At 41.3% G+C, this 20965-nt stretch overlaps 1 long non-coding RNA gene across 2 annotated transcripts in view; it reads left to right on the forward strand.

The window, feature by feature from the left end:
* Positions 1-19145, forward strand: part of LOC137346190 (uncharacterized) — a 21702-nt gene extending 2557 nt beyond the window's left edge. The window contains exons 2-3 of one of the 2 annotated variants that reach the window (XR_010968676.1): positions 16911-17227; positions 18657-19145. This is a non-coding gene — a long non-coding RNA (uncharacterized lncRNA). Of the gene's footprint in view, positions 1-16910 lie in introns of both variants that reach the window. The other variant, XR_010968675.1, reaches the window with a different exon arrangement.
* Positions 19146-20965: the final 1820 nt, after the last annotated feature.

Genomic DNA, 20965 nt, shown 5'->3' on the forward strand with positions numbered 1-20965 from the left:
TGTTTTTCATTCTCCATAAACTTGAAGTCATCCAAAACTCTGCTGTCCATTTCATAACCCGCATCAAATTCCATTCATCCATCACTCTTATACTTGCAAACCTACATTGTCTCCCAGTTAAGCAACCCCTCGATTTTAAAATTTACATCCTAGTTTTCATTTCCATTTGGGCCTTACCGCTCCCTATTTCTGTCATTTCCTCCAGCCCTACAAACCTCCGAGATATCTGCTCTCCTCCATTCTGGCCTCTTGAGCCCGATTTTAATTGCTCCACCATTCCTCGCCATGCCTTCAGCTGCCAAGGCCCTAAGCTCTGGAATTCCCTCCCTAAATATCTCTACCTCTCTTCCTTCTTTGTTTCCTTTAAGAAGCTTCTTAACACCTATTTTCTTTCACTGAGCTTCTTACATGGTGTCAAACTTTGTTTGATAATCCCTCCCGTGAAGGGCATTGAGGGAGTTTTACCATGTTGAAGGTGCTATTTAAATACAAGTTGTTGTTGTTGTCTGCCAGTCAAACTCTCTGGCTCAGAAAGTGAACAATTTAAGCTGTGGTGTCTCATTCCTTCAAGTAGTGAATTGTTGGAGATTCTAAAATTGTAAATTTTCTCATTTTTCAGTCTCTTTTTCCTTCTTCCCTTCTAATCTTTCTTTGCCTGTCATTTTTTCTATTTCTGTACCTGATTTAACTCTACTTCATTCTCCTTCTCTGTCCTCCCTCTGTTTATACCTTTACCTTTAAATTTTAATTATATAACAATCGAACTGGACTGTTGTAATTAGTTTCTGCTATTGCCTTCTTATGTCCACATTAGGATTGTGCTTTTTGTTTTCAAACAATGATACTTTTCTGCTTTTTGGCATATTTTATGTGAGGTTGTTCCCATCGTTCACTCAGTCCCAGGCGCCCCATTGCTCTCACCACACTGTTATCAGATGTTATTTCCAGCAAGTTATGCTGCAAAAAAACTTTGAGAAAAAGTTAGCAGAATGCCAATTGTTTGATATCATTACACCTGCTGGGGAGGGATATAAATAACTGCTGGAAACGAAAGTGTTGGTGAATTGAAAAACGAGGTTTATTTCTGTAATGTAGCTCAGTGACTCATATTATAGTAAAACGAAAGAAGATCAGAAACGGGTCAGTTTACATCATATCCAATAGTAGAGTGACAGTGTGCTGTGCAAAATTTGTTAATATTTTAGCTAAATCCATTACAACACATAGGGATCATTTTAACTTTTCTGTGATGGTGTAAAACGGACCGTATTGAATTTGCCTTCTGTTATACACCCACATGATTTTCCTTTTCATTAAAGTCAATAGAAGGGAAAATCAGGTGGGTGTATATTGGGCGGTCAACTCAATATCGTCCATCTTACACCATCTCCCAAATTTACAATTATCCTCAAACACTTCTGAAGATTTTCAGAGGGAATTAATTCTGATGGGCGACCTTTTTTTAAAGGTTTCTTGTCAGAATTTGGGCATTGCTAGCAAGGCTGACATTTATTGCCCATCCCTAGGCCACTCCTGAGAGCATTTAAGAGTTAACCACATTGGGATTGATGTCACATACAGACCAGACCATGTGAGGATGGCTGGTTTCCTTCTCTTGAGGATATTGGTAAACCAGTTACATTCCCCACTTTACAGATTGTTTTATTTCTTGGTTGTTGTGCACTTTCTCCCCTTTCCCTTGTACTGTTCCTTTTTTAAATGCCGTACCATCTGCAATATTTCTTAGTTCTGAGGAAGGATCTTTTATATTCATTCTTGGAATCCTTATCAGTCCTCGATGTTGGTGTTTTATGGTTTGATACAATGAGTCAACTCATGTTAGTGTGGGACTGGTGTGACATAGGCCAGACTTGCTAAAGGGAATTAGTTTTTATGACAATCCAATTGATCTAATCCACTACTGCTGAGATCAGCTTTTGACTCCCAGCAATCTAAGATAAATTCAAATTCTCAAACTGCTAGTGTAATTTGAATCATGTTTTCTGGGTTGAAGAAAGAAAAATATGCATTTGTTAGCTACTTTCATGACCTCAGGACACTCCAATGCACTTTACCGCGAATTTAAGTACTTTAGAAGCTGTTGTAATATAGGAAACACAGCAGCCAATTTACACACAGCAAGGCTCCACAAACTAGCAGAGTGATGACCAGATATTCTGTTTTAGTGATGCCACTGGGGAGAATTGCCCTGCTCTTTTTTGAAATATTGTCACCTGAGAAGGCAGACAGCTTAAACATCTCATCTGATAGATGACACGGCTGCACATGTAGCCAATGTTGCCCAATCGCGGAATCACATCTAATGTTGGACACTGTGTTTTGCGTTTTGCAAGCATGGGCTGGTTGGCTATGGCCTGCCCCTTTCCCATTGCGAACAGTGGAAGGGACATGTTGTTTGATACAATCCTCCAGTCTTTGTGACGTATGGCCTATATACCTAGCATTGCACTGGCATTGAAATTCATATATCACATTACCCATTTGTGTGTCAGGCAGGACGTCTTTTTGGCTTGACTGCAGCATCCTGTTCGTGGCGAACACTACACGTATTGCTACTGCATAGTAGTAGCGTGAAACAACATTTGCTAAATAATCCGCAGTGTGCTAAGAATTATGCTGGCAACCAATTTAAGATTGTCAGTAGGGCTCGCACTGTGGCGCATTTGTGCGTACTGGAAGCTACATATATTACTACACAGGGCCCTGTGCTTTGCAGACAGAAAGAACTTGTGCACACAGTGCACCTGTTTCAGCTGAACAAAATAAGTCTCAGCCATTTACTGGTGCATTCTCTGTGGCAATGCCTCTACCAATCAGAGTTCACTTGCCAACCAATCAGCACTCTCTTCTCATGCAGTATAAGTTGTTGCTTTCCCTTACATTGGTTATTCTTGTGGATTGTCCTGATGAGTGCAAGATGAAAAGCTTCGACAACATGGCTCTATTTTCAGCAGTTCTTAACACAATGCCTTCTGATTCAGAAGCAAGAGTGCTACTCACTGAGTGCCAAACGTGACACCTCGCATTGGTCTAATAACTGAAACATTACATTACCATGCTCTGTTAACTATTTAAAACAATTTGCTATAGGAGTTTAGAGCCCAGTGTTGATGTGTAGTGTCTGAATGCTGCAGCCTTTGCTTGGAGGAGTCCTATTTGCTGCACCAATAACCACAGCAAGAGCCACAGTCTGCTTCCTGAGTACAGCCGCTTCATGCAGCCCATCCACTAAGTGTGAAAACCCCAGTCACCTCACTGTTCTTGTACCTCACACAGATCCGCTGTAAAACCCTCAGCAAGGGTATTGTATTCAATGGGACTTTACCAGCATCTCACCATACCTGTCTTTTGTGTGAGACCACTGACCCGTTTACTCTCAGGTGATTGTTTAAAGATCCCACAGCACGATCTAGAAAAAAAGAGATTGGAGTTCTCCCAGCCAATATTTATCCCTCAACCTATGTCACCAAAAGCAGTTTAATTAGTCATTCAACTGCTTGATATTTGTTGGAGCTTGCTGTGTGTTAAATTTGCTGCTGTGCTTCCTACATTACAACAATGACTACACGTCAAAAGTACTTAATTAGCTGTGACTGCTTTGGTCATGAAAGCTACTATATCCTTTTTTTTATTTTCTGAGTTGTTTGAATACTTAATTTACTGGCTGGCTGAGGATTACTTTGTTGAGGCATCTTATCTCCTGTATCTTAATCTTGCATCTTCTGAAAACCAACCTTGAAATAACAGTCATTAAAATTTCCAGCAATTATTTTGCAGCTGGAGCCTCCAAATGTTGCTAGTTCACAGGCACCAGCTGGAAAACTTCAACTGGAGTTTGAAGCTGAACTACACAGGAAATCTAAGCAATGTCTCACATCCCAACCAGAATCTCGAACCAGTATCCTAGTCAGAACCCTCAACTTTCATCCCAGTCAGGACCCGCAACCCATCATCCCAGTCAAAACTCCCAAACAGCATCCCAGCCAGAATCCTCATCAGAACTTTAATCAGCATCCTGGGCATTACTTTAACCAGCATCCCAGTCAGAACCTTAGCCCGACCCCAGCCTAAACAATGAAAGTGTAATATCTGATCATTTACTTTGCAAACCATTGAGTAATGTCATAGTACAGCATTCTACAGGGGATGGTTTTCTGCTGTTTAATAGCATTGACTGGGCTCACTGGAGCGAAGAAGGATGAGAGGTGACTTGATAGAGGGGTACAAGATGATGAGAGGCATAGATAGAGTGGATAATCAGAGACTTTTTCCCAGGGTGGAAAGGGCTATCACCAGAGGGCATAATTTTAAGGTGAGTGGAGGAAGGTTTCGGGGAGATGTCAGAGGTAGGTTCTTTACACAGAGAGTGGTGGGTGCGTGGATTGCGCTGCCAGCGGTGGTAGTAGAAGCAGATACATTAGGGCCATTTAAGTGACTCTTGGATAGGTACATGGATGATAGTAGAATGAAGGGTAGGTAGTTAGTTTGATCTTAGAGTAGGTTAAAGGTTTGGCACAACATCGTGGGCCGAAGGGCCTGTACTGTGCTGTTCTATGTTCTATAAATACAACTTAAAACTGACAGAAAACATTCCATTAGCAGGCCTCCTCTTTAAAATTATGAAGAGGTTCAGTAGAGTGCTTTCCATTGAATCCAGAACAAGTGGGCATAAATATAAGATAACCAACAGATCAAATAAAGAACTTAGGAGGAATTTCGTGACACAGAGAGTGATGAGATCGTGAAATCTGCTGTCACACGGAGTGGTTGAAGTAGATTGCATTGATGTATTTGAGGGGACGTTTGATGCTCACATGCAAGAGTGGAATAGAGGGATAGAGAGGATAAAGAGTGAAGAGGTAGAACCATAAAATGTTTACAGCACAGAAGGAGACCATTCGGCCCGTCGTGTCCCTGCCAGCTCTCTGCGACAGCAACTTACCTAGTCTCACACCCTTGCCTTTTCCCCGTAGCCTTGAAATTTTTTTTTCTCTTCAGATAATTATCCAGTTCTCTTTTAAAGGCCTCAATTGAATCTTCTTCGACCACAGGCAGTGCATTCCAGATCCTAATCACACACTGCATAAACAAAGTGCTTCTTTTGCCAATTACCTTAAATCAGTGTCCTCTGGTTCTGGATCCTTTGGCCAATCGGAACAATTTCTCCTTATAGAGTCATAGAGTCGTACAGCATAGAAACAGGCCCTAAAATAAAAGCAAAATACTGCGGATGCAGGAAATCTGAAATAAAAACAAGAAATGCTGGAACCACTCAGCAGGTCTGGCAGCATCTGTGAAAAGAGAAGCAGAGTTAACGTTTCGGGTCAGTGACCCTTCTTCGGAACTGACAAATATTAGAAAAGTCACAGGTTATAAGCAAGTGAGGTGGGGGTGGGGCAAGAGATAACAAAGGAGTAGGTGTAGATTAGACAAGGCCACATAGCTGACCAAAAGGTCATGGAACAAAGGCAAACAATATGTTAATGGTGTGTTGAAAGACAAAGCATTAGTACAGATTAGGTGTTAACGGACTGAATATTGAACAGCAGCAAGTGCAAACCTGAAAAAAAACAGTGGGTAAGCAAACTGAACAAACTAAGATGAAATGAAATAAATGCAAAAAAAAATTGTAAAAAATGTAAAAAAGAAAAAAAGAAAAAATAACTAAAAATGAAAGTAAAATGGGCAGCCCTTTGGCCCATCACGTCCATGCCGACCATAATGCCTATCTATACTAATCCCACCTGTCTGCATTAATTCCATATCACTCTATGCCTTGCTCATTCAAGTACCTGTCCAGATGCCTCTTAAATGTTGCTACTGTTCCTGCCTTCACCACCTCCTCTGGCAGCTCATTCCAGATACCCACTATTCTTTGTGTGAAAAATCTACCCCTTTGATCCCCTTTAAATCTCCTCTCTCTCACCTTAAATCTGTACCCTCTAGTTTTAGTCACCCCTACCATGTCCAGACCCCTCATTATTTTTAACACCTCTATCAAATCTCCTCTTAACCTTCTCCAAGAAAAACAGACCCAGCTTCTTCAATCTATCCAAGCAACTGAAGTTCCTTATCCCTGGAATCATTCTCATGAATCTTTTCTGCAGCCTCTCTAATGCCTTGACATCATTCCAAAAGTGTGGTGCCCAGAACTGGACACAAAATCCGGTTGAGAACTATTAAGTATTTTAGACAAGTTTATCATAATTGCCTTGTTTTTGTACTCGAGTCCCCTATTTAAAAAGCCCAGGATCCCAGATGCTTTATTAAGTACTTTCTCAACCTACCCTGCGACCTTCAATGATTTGTGCACATATAGCTCCAGGTCCCTCTGCTCCTACACCCCCTTTCGAATTGTACCCTTTAATTTATATTGCCTCTCCTTATTCCTCCTACCAAAATGAATCACTTCACACTTGTCTGCATTAAATTTCATCTGCCACTTGACCTTTCATTCCACCAGCCTGTCTATGTCCTCTTGAAGTTTATCATTATCTTCCTCTCAATTCATAATACTTCCAAGTTCCATGTCATCTGCAAGTTTAAAAATTGGGCCCTTGGATACCCAAGTCTAGGGACTGAAGTTTATGAATGCGTCACCGTTTGTGACTTAGAGGGGGCAGCCACTGCGTCCCGGCAACGGTTTCCGGTGCCACTGCGCACACGCTGGTGCCATTTTTAAAGGGCTTTAAGCCCTTAGAAATACTTTAATTTTTAAAGGTACACTATTCTGAATTTTTTATTCACAAATAATAAAGATTTGGAGGCCCTTCCCCAACTCCCACAATGGTCATTTCAATGCCCGAAATGACCAACACTTGCCTTTTTCCATACCCAAACTTTCCCCCCCAACCTTCAACCCCTTCCCATCATTCCCACATCCGATAAAATGTGATTTCCCCGCTCCCCCATCCCGCCCGCCCTGAAAATTCTATTCCTTCCCCCTCCCCACCAGGGTCTCGCCTTGGAGCTCCATACGGCATTCCGAAGGCATGCGAATGACGGACGGCAGCCCTAAAGTCGGCATGGGACAGCCACCGGCTGCAGGTAAGTTAATTTAAATGTCATTAAGGTTCATTTTAATATGCAGATGAAGGGCCTGCCACGAGGTGGCAGTGCGGGATGTACCAAGGTCCCCCCGCCATCGGTAGTATGCGGCGGGCCCTTCTCGACATCACTAGTCGAGGTGGGCCTCTCCCCGCAGAGATTTACCACCCCCCCATACACCCACTCCCCCGCCATGAACTGTGGCAGCGAGTGGACAGTAAATTTCAGCCCAAGGTCATTAAAATACAGCAAGAAAAGTGGGGGTCCCAATACCAACCCTGGGGAACCCCACTATATAATTTCCTCCAGACAGAAAAACAACCATTCACAACTAATCTCTGTTCTCTGTCACTTAGCCAATTTGTATCCATGCTGCTACCGCCCCATTTATTCCATGAGTGGTAATGTTGCTGACAAGCCTGTTATATGTTATTTTATCAAATGCCTTTTGGAAGTCCATGGACACTACATCAACTGTATTATCCTCATTGACCCTCCCTGTTACCTCAACAAAAAACTTAAACAAGTTAGTTAAACATGAATTGCACTTAAATCCATGCTGGCTTTCCTTAAATAATCCGCATTTGTCCAAGTGACTATTTTTCCCAGCGCCGAGGATAAACTGACCTATAGTTGCTGGTCTTGTCCTTACACCCGTTTTTGAACAAGGGTGCAACATTTGCAATTCTCCAGTCCCCTGGCGCAACACCTGTATCTAATTAGGATTGGAAGATTATGGCCCGTGCCTCTGCAATTTCCACCCTTACTTCCCTCAGTATCTTTGGACGCACCTCATCCGGTCCTAGTGACTTATCAACTTTAACTGCAGCCAGTCTATCTAATACTTTCTCTTTGTCAATTTTTATCCCATACAGTGTCTCAACTACTTCCTCTTTCACCATAACTTGGGCAGCATTATCTTCCTTAGTAAACTTATATACTCATTTCGTACCATAGCCGTGCCCTCTGCCTCCATATGTAAATCCCTAATTGGCCTCTTTTCACCTTTTACTATTAAATGCCTATAGAAGACTTTTAAATTCCCTTTTATATTAGTAATTAGAACAGAAGGTGGTTCATGTGGAGTATAAACACTGGCATGGACCAGTTCGGTCAAATGCAGATTCCAGATTCTATGTACAAAATCCTGGAAATATACTCAAACTTCTTTTGTACTCTAATCCACTTTCCAAGTGGGGATAAAAGTTTAGTTTAGTTTAGTTTAGAGATACGGCACTGAAACAGGCCCTTCGGCCCACCGAGTCTGTGCCGACCATCAACCACCCATTTACACTAATCCTACACTAATTCCATATTCCTACCACATCCCCACCTGTCCCTATATTCCCCTACCACCTACCTATACTAGGGGCAATTTATAATGGCCAATCTACCTATCAACCTGCAAGTCTTTGGCATGTGGGAGAAAACCCACACAGACACAGGGAGAACTTGCAAACTCCACACAGGCAGTACCCAGAATTGAACCTGGGTCGCTGGAGCTGTGAGGCTGCGGTGCTAACCACTGCGCCACTGCAAAACTGGGAACAAAACATTTTGGAAAAAGTTAGTTAAAGAATTGCCAGAGAAAAATGAGGCAGTTTTCTATAGTGGAAAATTAAAATGTTGAGGGAAGAATTCGCTCAGCTCTGAGCTGTAACTAATTCTGGGATTGAGCTTTGTTTTCAATATCAATCCATAACAATTGTCACATTACTGGTGAATTTAAATAAACATTTTGAAACATGTTAGACAATATTCACAAATTTTAATATATGAATTGCAGTTTATTCCTTGTTTTTGAATGAAACAGTCTCTGACTTTTGAAGTCTTTCAGAACAAATCCTTTAGTACTAACAGGTCCAGGTGTATATAAATCAGCCTTCCAAACAACAGCAATGTGCATTATTACAGTGTCTTCAACACAATAAAATGCCACAAGGCACTTCACAGGAGCTCTATCAAACAAAATTCGACACCGAGCCACATAAAGTGATATTGGGGCAGGTAACCAAAAGCTTGGTCAAAGAAAGGATTGTTTTGAAAGAAAGGGTAAAATACATTTAAACCGCACATTTATGCCTTCAGGCGGTTCTAAAATGCTTTGCAGTCAATGAAGTACTTTTGAAGCATAGTCACTATTATAATGTAAGAAAGGTGGCAGCCAATTTGTGTAGAGGATAGAAAGGTGGAGAGTAGATGCTTATGGAGGCAGTTCCAGAACTTAGGGCCTAGATGGCTGAAGGCCCAAGCACTAATCATAGAGCAATTAAAGTCGAGAAGTGGTCGTTGCAGGGAACTGGGCTGTACAAATTCATTGCGCTGCTTATCTGCCTTGCAGTTTCCTGTTCTCTACAGCCGCATTAGTGTCCATGGCCTTTACTTCAGTGGTTCAGTGGACAGGAAGCCATACATGAAAAAAATAGGTTTTATTTTAAGCAGGTCTTGACTGAGTCGGCTTCAGCAAGTAAGCCAAAATCTCCGAGAATGATGGGTATTTTCTCATTGGTTTTATGATAAAATAAAATGAAAATGGTGAGAAAATCATCTTAGTTTCTCAAGGTGGAAATATAGCTGATTGTAGCTTGATGCAATAAATTTGGGTTTCAAACAATCTCAATCTGCAGCAGAACAAAGTATTGAGCAATATCACAAGCGATTTTTTTTTTATATAACGTAAGTCGGGAACATTCAGATAGCTAGACGTTTTTAATGGAGAGAAGGGCATTCGATTTTTAAATACCTTCACGAAAATGTCAAAAAAAGGGCAAAGAAATGACCTAGATCCAAATCAGGACAGAACAATGGAAACCATTTTCATTTTGAAAAGTGTAACCAAATCAATGAAAGTGACAAGAAAGGCAGCCACTGAAATAGGTGAGCTATATGGTAACTTTTTATTTATTTGTTCATGGCATTTGGGCATTGCTGGCTAGGCCAGCATTTATTGCCTGTCCTTAATTGCCCTTAAGAAGGGAGTTTCAGGATCTTGACCCAGCGACAGTGAGGGAACGGCAATATAGTTCCACGTCAGGGTGGTGTGTAGCTTGGAGGGGAAATTGCAGGTGGTGGTGTTCCCATGTATTTGCTGCCCTTCTCCTTCTAGTTGGTAGAGGTCACAAGTTTGAAGATGCTAAGAAGCGTTGGTGTATTGCTGCAGTGCATCTTGTATCTGGTGCACACTGCTGCCACTGTGTGTCGGTGGTGGAGGGAGTGAATGTTTGTGAACGGGGTGCCAATCAAGCGGACTGCTTTGTCCTGGATGGTGTCGAGCCTCTTGAGTGTTGCTGGAGCTGCACACATCCAGGCAAGTGGAGAGTATTCCATCACCCTCTTGACTTGTGACTTGTAGATGGTGGACAGACTTTGGGGAGTCAGGAGGTGAGTTACTCGCTGCAGGATTCCAAGCCTCTAACCTGCTCTTGTAGCCACGGTATTTCTCTGGCTACTCCAATTCAGTTTCTGGTCAATAGTAAGCCCCAGGATGTTCACAGTGGGGGATTCAGTGGTCATAATGCAGTTGAATGCCGAGAGGAAATGGTTAGATTCTCTTATTGTAGATGGTCATTGCCTTGCACTTGTGTGGCGCAAATGTTACTTGCCAATTATCAGCCCAGCCTGGATATTGTCGAGGTCTTGATGCATTTCTACACGGACTGCTTTGGTATCTGAGGAGTCACGAACGGTGCCGAACATTGTGCAGTCATCAGCGAACATCCCCACTTCTGACCTTGTGATTGAAGGAAGGTCATTGATGAAGCAGCTTAAGATGGTTGGGCTGAGGACACTACCCTGAGCAACTCCAGCAGTGATGTCCTGGAGCTCAGATGATTGACCTCCAACAACTATACCCATCAGGACAATTTTAACCTGCTGGCCAAACAGGAATCCCACAGGACTGGGTGGAACACTACACCACATCCAATATTACTGCTGGCATACTCTGACACTGTGAAAGTGCCTTCACCATGCAGACTGTTGCGGTTCAAGAAGGTGGCCCTTCTCAAGGGCAGTTAACAATAGGTAATAAATACCAGCCTTGTCAGTGACATCCACATCCTGAAAATTAATTTTGAAAAGAAGAAAATACAACATGCTCATGCTGGAACGTTATTTCATTCTTTTGGAGGTTGCTGTGGGTTCACTATACTTCCTGTGTGACTACACAGGAAGTTAATCAAATGTTTCTATCAATAATCTGAATCAAGTTTCTCCTAGCCTTTTGACCACTCTGCAGCACAATGTTAGCAAATGAATCTCTAATCCTATCCACCATGAGGTCAAAGGCCCCAACTGTTCGAGTTAATTACATAAAATATACACAGAGTTACATAGACTATACAGCACAGAAACAGGCCATTTTGCCCCTTTGGTCTGTGCTAGTATTTGTACTTTACACAAGTCCCCTCCCATTGAATCTAGCTCATCTCAGTCTTTCAATATCTTTTTTTTCCCTTTTCTCTCATGCATTCGTCTAGTTTCCTTTTGAAAGCATCTAAGCTATTTGCCTGAAACACTTCCTGTAGTGACAGCATGTTCCCCTTTCTGAGTAAAGACATTTCTTCTTCTTTCCCTATTGGATTTATTAGTTAGTATTTATGATCCCTAGTTTGGGATTCTCCCACAAGTAGAAGCATTATCTCCACATCTACCCATCCCAATCCATTCATAATTTTGAAGACCTCTATTGGATCTCCTTTGAGTTTTCTCTTTTCTATAGGAGAAAACCCAATCTGTTCAATCTTCCTAATAGCTGTAATCTATCAGTTCTAGTACCATCCTTGTAAATCTTTTTTGCACTTAAGTGTTTCTAAGTAAGTTTTATACCATGGAGACAATAATTGCACGCATTCCCTAAGTGCAGCCTGACCAAGGTCCTATACAGCTTTAATATAATTCACTGCTTTTGAATTCTGTACTTCTAGAAATAAATTCCAGTGCTTTGTTAAAATTTTTAATTTCATTGCTGACCTGTGATGCTGCTTTTAATAAACTGTACACCTGTATCCCAAAATTTATTTTCTTCTACCTCATACAGTTTCTCATTCTCTAAGGTGTAGGTGATGTTTCCATTTTTCCTACAAAGGTACATTATCTCACATTTATCTATGTTAAAAGTCATTTATCACCTAACTGTCCAGTCTACAAGTTTTCTAATGTCTTCTTGTATTTTGTTGCAGTCTTCTTCAGCGTCAGCTATACCACTGCCCCTTCAGCTTGTTGTTCTCAAATGTTGATATTGAATTACTTATTCCTAAATCCAAATTATTAATTTAAAGTATGAATAACAGTGTTTCCACTACTTTCTACCTTCCTCAAATCTAAACAAGTTGGCTTTACCTCTAGTATCAATTTTCTCTGTTTTCGACACTTTTTCATTTAGGTAAGTGTACCCTGACTCCACATGTCCTAACCTTTGTCATGAGCCAACTAAGTAGTGCATTCTCAAAGGCCTTTTGAAAATCCAAGTTTATGACACCCAATGCATTACTCTTGTATAAACTTTCCATTACCTCTTCAAAGAATTCTATCAGCTTATGGAATCATACAAATTTATAGGACAGAAGGGGGCCATTTGGCCCATCATGTCTCTGCTGGCACTTTGGTAGAGCTATCCTATCAGTTCCACTCCTAACTCTTTCCCCGTAGCTCTGTAAATGTTTTCCCTTCGAGAATTGATCCAAGTTGCTTTTGAATTATTCTATTGAATCTGTCTCCACCACCCTTTCAGGCAGTGCATTCCAGATTTCAATAACTCGCTGTGTAAAAAAAAAAGGTTCCCCTTGTTGCCTCTTTTTCCAACAAATATTTTAAATCTGTGTCCTCCGGTTACCAACCCTGTGCCACTGGAAACAGTTTTTCCTTATTTACTCTACCAAAACCACTCATGATTCTGAACACCGCTGTCAAATCTACTTTTAATCATCTCTGCTCTAAGGAGAACAACCCCTGCTTTTCTAGTCCCTCCACATAACTAAAGTCTCTCACCCTTGATTAGTTAAACATAACCTGATCTTTCATAATCTGTTTTTTTTAAATCATATTTTCTGTCTTTAGATGGCCTTCTATCCCTTATTTTAGTATAGATTCCAGTATCTTTCCTATCACTGTTGTTGTGCTGACTGGTCTATAGTTTCCAGGTTTTGTGCTACGTGCTTCTTGTATATACAAGCAACATTAGATGTCCACCAGTGCTCTAGTACGACCCCCTCTTCTATGGAACTTTTATGTATATAAGTTAGTATCTCTGTTATCTTTGCCCTAGTTTTCTTGAGTATGCATGGGTGCATACCATCTGGTCCCGTGGTTTTATACTCTTTTGGTTTGCTAGTTTGTCAGTTATTTTCTCCCTTTATATCCCAACTGTATTAATATTTCGTTTAAGCTCATCCTCTGATGTAGTGTTTATTTTGTTACCTTCTTTCGTAAAAACTAAGGCAAAGTAGTTATTCAATACTTTTGGCATTTTTCTATCATTACCTGTGAGTTGATTGTTGCTTATCCTTTAATGGCCCGATTCCTACTTTAATTTTCCTTTTTTATTTGTGTGTCAATAGAATATTTTATTATTTCTTTTTATATTCCTTGATAATTTGATTTTGTAATTTCACTTTGCCTTGCTGATGGTTTTATGAATTTCCCTCAAGCTCTTCATACTCCCTTTTGTCCCCTTCACCTTTAGTAAGTGTGCACTTCTTATACGTCTTATATGTGACTAGTGGTGTCCCGCAGGGATCTGTGTTGGGGCCTCAATTATTCACATTATTCATTAACGACTTGGATGATGGCATAGTAAGTCATATATCCAAATTTGCTGATGATACAAAGTTAGGCGGCATTGTAGACAGTCTAGATGATAGCATAAAATTGCAAAGAGATATTGACGGACTAGGTGAGTGGGCAAAACTGTGGCAGATGGATTTCAATGCGGGCAAGTGTGAGATTATCCATTTTGGACCAAAAAAGGATAGAGCAGGGTAATTTCTAAATGGGAAGAGGTTAAGTACAGGGGATGACCAAAGAGACTTGGGGGTTCAGGTGCAGAGATCTTTAAAATGCCACGAGCAAGTGCAGAAAATAATCAACAAGGCTAATGGAATGCTAGCCTTTATATCTAGAGGATTGGAGCATAAAGACGCAGAGGTTATGCTGCAGCTGTACAAAACCCTGGTTAGACCCCACTTGGAGTACTGTGAGCAGTTCTGGGCACCACACCTTAGGAAGGATAATATTGACCTTGGAGGGAGTGCAACATAGGTTTACAAGAATGATACCTGGACTAAGGGGTTAAGTTACGAGGAGAGATTATACAAATTACCATCAGCAAGGCAAAGTGAAATTATCCTTTGTTATCTCTTGCCCCACCCCCACCTCACTTGCTTATAACCTGTGACTTTTCTAATATTTGTCAGTTCCGAAGAAGGGTCACTGACCCGAAACGTTAACTCTGCTTCTGTTTTCACAGATGCTGCCAGACCTGCTGAGTGGTTCCAGCATTTCTTGTTTTTATTTTATATTATACAAATTAGGCCTGTTTTCGCTAGAATTTAGGAGGTTAAGGGGTGATCTGATCGAAGTCTTCAAAATATTAACAGGAAAAGGCAGGCTAGATAAAGATAAACTATTTCCATTGGTTGGAGATTCTAAAACTAGGGGGCATAGTCTAAAAATTAGGAGCAGACCATTTAGGAGAGATGTTAGGAAGCACTTCTTCACGCAAAGGGTAGTAGAGGTTTGGAACTCTCTCCCACAAACGCAGTTGAAGCTAGAACAGTTGTTAATTTTAAATCTGAGATAGATAGATTTTTGTTAAGCAAAGATATTAAGGGATATGGGCCAAAGGCAGGTATATGGAGTTAGGCTGCGGATCAGCCATGATCTCATTGAATGGCAGGACAGGCTCAAGGGGCTGAATGGCCTACTCCTGTTCCTGTCTTCCTATATTCCTATGTTCTTTAGATTCAATTTCCCTTTCATACTTTATTAATCTGCAGTGCCCCATAATTAGCTTGCTTGATTTTGGGTTTGAATGGAGTACATTTCTCCTGAACTCTATTGATTACCCTTTTAAAGATTTTCCACAGTTTTTCTGTTTCTTTGCTTTTCAAGAATTTACCCAAATTTACCTCCAACCTCATTTCTTCATAATTTGCTCTTTTCCCACCGATTACCTTAGTTATTGTATTTATGCCACATTTGATCCTGATCTTGCACCTGAAGATGTTGTGATCACTATTACTCAGATGCTCTCCCACTCTTACTTCTCCTATCTCTTCATTATTCATTCCAAGACCCAGTAGTGATTCTTTTCTTCTTGCACTTTCTTATGTAATTAGCGAGAAAGGATACACTAGAGAAACTCAATTCCCTTTTCTCCTTTTGCTACTTCTTCCTACTCGTTTATCTTGGGTAATTGAAATTTCCCATCATTATAATTCTATGCCTATTACTCATCCCATAGATTTGTTGACATATTTCTTTCTCCACTCCCTTCCACTATATGGTGGTGTATGTTGCACAGCTATTAGGATGATGGATCTTTTCTTAACTTTTATCTCAATCCATATGGATTCTGCATCTATATTACAGCTAGTTACCTCCTTTTTTTTCTACTGTCATTATTTTGTCTTTACCTAGTACAGCTTCTCCACCTCCCCTCCTTCCTTTCTCTTCCTTCCTAAATGTGATGCATTGAGTAATATTTAGTTGCCAATCCATTCTCTATGTAATCATATGTTATTCCCTGTAAAGACATATTATATTCCTAACTTTATTCAATATGGACTCTTTGAAATTGACTTTTCTTTAAAAAATGGATAATGTACTGCAAAGATGGCCACTGATGGTCAGATGATCGGGCCTGTGTATTCAAAAACTACCTCACTGTCTCGAAAGACCAAGAGGTGTCAACTACGCCTGTCCTGAAACCATCAAGAGACATTCCTGAATTGAATGGGACAAAGAAGGTGATTGTCTTAACCATCACCCACCCCTCAGGATGAATGTCTTACAACAATAAACCAGGGTGTGGCTAAGTAACCTAAGACCACCACCATATTTGGAAAAAGAACCGTGAGGAGTCGCATGATATAGCAGCCATCTTTGACTCCTTTTTTAATCTTTAAATGCTGACTGCAAAAAGAAACAGCAGCAGACAAGGCAGTGCCATCTGGGCCTTATAAAAACTGGAGGCTGTAAAATCTCCAAGCCTGTTCTATTTCAGGTCCACCGATACAGAAAACTGACAACTTGGTAACGAGAGTACAAGCAACCAACTCTGTGACCTGCAGAAAGTCCACCACTTCAAGAGGATCCTGAAAATCACATCAGAATACATTGTTAAACTAACCTAAACTACACTTCTGGAATGCAGACATCTTCTTTATCAGGCCTGCAGCACATGTTTTCCAGAACAAGACAATCACATAAATTACGAACCATTCTTTTTTCTTATAACCTGTAAAAGTTCACTACTCTCTCCAACTGTACTTTCCTTGAGTGTGACTGAGTGCATAAATAAACAATCCTCCGTCTTGATTTGAACCCATGAAGAGCTTGCTGCTGGTTATTCAAATTGTCCACACACTCATGGGTTTAAACTCACCACACACACATCTTCCTCTCAAAAGAATATTGATTATGGATAGTTCGAAGGGAACAAGGATTTCTGCAGTTCTCTCTCGCCATGTCTGTAACATGATGTTTCAATCATCCCTACTATGTGCAAATTCTCTCTACAAATTATTGCCTCCAGTTAATTCATTTTGTTTTGAATACTAAGTACATTGTTGCAACAACAGTTTAAATTGTTTTTACTTACTATCCTCTTCCTTTGTTTTTAGGAGTTATTTTACCTTTCTGCTCTATTCTGCAAGGGAAGAGTGCAAAGATATGAAAGCAACAACATTGTCATCCTGTCAGACTGCTGATCAGCAGGTGAAACCCTTCACTACTTCACACTGTGATCCAATGGACGAGTGTGAAGACACGAAGACAATAATATCTGTCGCTGCTGTGCCATTCTACAGAACCCTTTTACTCGTTCCCTCCTAAATGCATGATTTTCGTGCCAAGAACTAAAGGTGTTTTTGCTTCCTCATTAACTGCAGATGCTAAACTTACCAATCCACATGGACACTATTAAAGCCTGTAAGACAGTGTAAGTGCTCTGGTCTTATGACTTCTGTCATTAACTCAGCTAAGTTTTGCTAAACTGCTCCAGCTTTTTGCATCTGACACATTCATTGGTGTCAAAGTAAACATCTCACATTTCAACTCTGCAAATTCCCCTTGTTATTGTCACATTCTCATTTTAAAGTTGTTTCTTTAAGATGAAACACCTTACTAATTTCTACCTTAAAACAGCCTGATCTACACCCAAAAATACTTGAAGATGAAAGTTAATATCAACAAAATAAATTTAAATAAAGGATTATCGAGAATGAGATGTGCGTCGGGCATGATCCCTTACTTGTTCGGGGAGATGTGCATAGAGGAAGGGTTTCTTACTGATTAGGGCAATTATAGATATCATGAGGGAAGGATTTCTTATTGTTTGGGGGAATTACAGATGTGCGCAGGGGATTGATCACTAACTGATATGGGGGAATTACACTTGTGTGTAGGGGATGGGTCTCTTGCTAATTGGGGAAATTATAGATGTGTTTGGGGGAAGGATCTCTTACTGATTACAGGAAATTACAGATGTGCGTAGGAGTATGGTCTCTTACTGGTTATGGGAAAATACAGATGTGCATAGAAAAATGGTCTCTTATTGATTAGGAGGAATGAGAGATGTGCATAATGGAATAGTCCCTTACTTGATGGAAACTAATACAAATCTAGACAACACATTTGATCGATACTCACTGTGCAATTACTTGAGGTTAAGCTTTTTGCAGATCTGCAACACATCCACAGTCCATGGCTTCACACTATTGCTTTTAGATTGTGAGATTAATTGCCACTCTTTTCATCCTTTGATACTTGAGAAATCAAGATCTTTATCTCGTGCTAGATCTGGCTGCAACACTATGTATGACCATCAAAGACTCACAAGTTGATCTTTTTTTTGCATTTATCTCATTTCATCTTAGTTTGTTCAGTTTGCTTACCCGCTGTTTTATTTCAGGTTTGTACTTGCTGCTGTTCAATATTCAGTGTATTTACACCTAATCTGTACTAATGCTTTGTCTTTCAACACACCATTAACATATTGTTTGCCTTTGCTCCGTGACCTTTTGGTCAGCTATGTGGCCTGGTCCAATCTACACCTCCTTTGTTATCTCTTGCCCCACCCCCACCTCACTTGCTTATAATCTGTGACTTTTCTAATATTTGTCAGTTCCGAAGAAGAGTCACTGACCCGAAACGTTAACTCTGCTTCTCTTTCCACAGATGCTGCCAGACCTGCTGAGTGATTCCAGCATTTCTTGTTTTTATTTCAGATTTTCAGCATCCGCAGTATTTTGCTTTTATCACAAGTTGATCATTTCTGATTCACTGCTTTGTTATTTGCCTTTGTGCTTAAGTGAAAATAGTTGGTTATGTTCTGGCAAAGTACTTGTTGAGTTTCACTTTTTTTTTAGTTGGGGAGTTCAGCAGCATTCAAATTCACGCAAAAGAAAAGGTGGTGGGCAAAGACTTCCTTCCATTTCAACAGAGACAACAGTAGCATTGAAATAGGACACAGAGTGATTGGGAGGAAAAGTCCTGCTGGAATCAGAGATGCTGATGGCTTCAGCATTGAGAAGGGGACAGCATCTTCTGGGAATTAATAGGTCCCTCGCTTTATGGAGAAGAACATGGCAGAGATATAGCTAGGTGTAAAGAAATGTGTGTCTCAGCCAACATTGTGAAAACAGATTATCTGGCCATTATCCCATTGCTGTTTATGGGACCTTGCTCTGCACAAGTTAGCTGCTGCATTTCCTTCATTATAATGACAACACTTCAAAAATGTACTTCATTGGCTGTAAAATGCTTTGTCGTCATGAGGTTATGAAAGGCACTCTATAAATACAAATGATGGGATTGACTGCTTTTTTTTTCAAGTTATAATAAATATTTTCACTCTTGCTGTTTGAAAGTTATTTCCAGCCAATAAATATTTCAGGCACAAAAGGAAGCCCACTTCTTTGGCTACAGGAAACACAATGAATCATGGCCTCATTAAAAGGAAGCAAGTTTCTTTCAAACAAAAGCAAAACACTGCAGATGCTGGAAATCGGAAATAAAGACAGAAAATGATGGAATTTTTCATCAGGTCTGGTGGCACCTGTGGAGAGACAAACAAAGTTAATGCTTCAGGTCGATGACCTTCAGTCAATACTGGAAAAGTCAGATATAGAACAGGTTTTAGCAAGTTCAGCGACAGTGAGAGGGCAGGAAGAACAAAAGGGAATGTATGTGATAGGAGATCGGAAAGAAATAAATGATGGGTCTACAGGGGATGCATAAAGGGCCAGTAGAATCATCACCACTAGCTGCCGTCGCAGAAAAATGGAGACAGAGGTTATGATCTCAAATTGCTAAACGTAATGTTGAGTCCGGAAGGCTGCAATCGAGTAACTCTCATTTTGCTTTGCACTGCATCCCTTTTGTCATTTCATCTCATACGAACAGATGAATTAGGAGCAGAAGTAGGCCATTCAGACCCTCTAGCCTCCTCTGCCATTCAATAGATCATGGCTGACCTGTTTGTGTTTTGAATTCCACACTCACATCTACCCCCGATAACATTGATTCTCTTGCCTAACAAGAATCTATCTACCGCCACCTTGAAAATATTCAATGACTCCACCTCCACCAGCTTCTGAGGCAGAGCGTTCCAAAGTCGCACAGCACTCTGAGAGAAAATATTTCTCCTCATCTCTGTCCTAAAAGGGCGAATCCCTAATTTTCAAACAGGGCCCCCTAGTTCTGGGCTCACCCACAAGAGGAAACATCCTTTCCACATTCATCTTTTCCAGACCATCCAGTGTGTTATATACTTCAATCGTGTCTCCCCTCACTCGTCTAAACTCCAGTGAAAACAAGTCCAGTCTGTCCTGATAGTCACTTCTGACGTCTACCCAATCAGAGACCTTCCCTTTTGTTCTACCACCACCGCCCCTCCCCCCGCACTCACTTTCCCTGTCTCGATGTTTGCTTAAAACCTGTTACCTCTCTAACTGATAAACTGAAACATTGTGCTGGATTTCCTCTGCGGGATGAGGAAGTGGAAGTCGGTCCTAACCTCGGCCTGGGTTGTGGTGGGTGGGGGGGCAACAGTCATTGGCCCTGAGTTTCACGGAGGTGCCGCTTTAATAGGCACGGAGATGGTGGCAGCCAATTAGCAGCTGTGTAGGTGGTGGGAGGGGGGTGGCAGGCGAGGGGCAGGACTACTCGAGTGCCAACCTGATATAAACAGACCGTGGCAGCCATTGCTCTGTCTGCCGTTTGAGAGCTCTAACTTCAGCTTGGAAGAAACTATATTCTGAGGAAAGTGACATGTCTCAGGAGAGCCAGAGGCCTAGGACCCCCAGGAAGGACAGCCCCTCCATTTGATGATGCGGACCTCGAGGTCCTGCTGGAGGCCGTGAGGGTGAGTGGGTGGTGGCGGGGGCGGTGGGTAGTGCAGAAGGAGGCCGTCCACCCAGGCTAAGCAGGCCTTGATGGACATAGCTGGTACAGTCAGTAGAAGGAGTGTGGTGCACAGAAGTTGGATCTAGTGTCGGTAAAGGATCAATGACGTGAATCGCTCTGGCGAAGGGAGTGCTACCCCCTGTGCTCAGGACAGGCCTCTGGGTATTCACCCTCCAGCAGACACACCAGCTGAGGAGCCTCAGGGTGCATGCTGCTCCTGAACATGGGAGGGGTCTGTGCCCAGGCCACTTGCTGACCCCTCAGACTGGTT

Source organism: Heterodontus francisci, chromosome 29 (assembly GCF_036365525.1).
Source record: "Heterodontus francisci isolate sHetFra1 chromosome 29, sHetFra1.hap1, whole genome shotgun sequence".
Classification (NCBI taxonomy): domain Eukaryota; kingdom Metazoa; phylum Chordata; class Chondrichthyes; order Heterodontiformes; family Heterodontidae; genus Heterodontus; species Heterodontus francisci.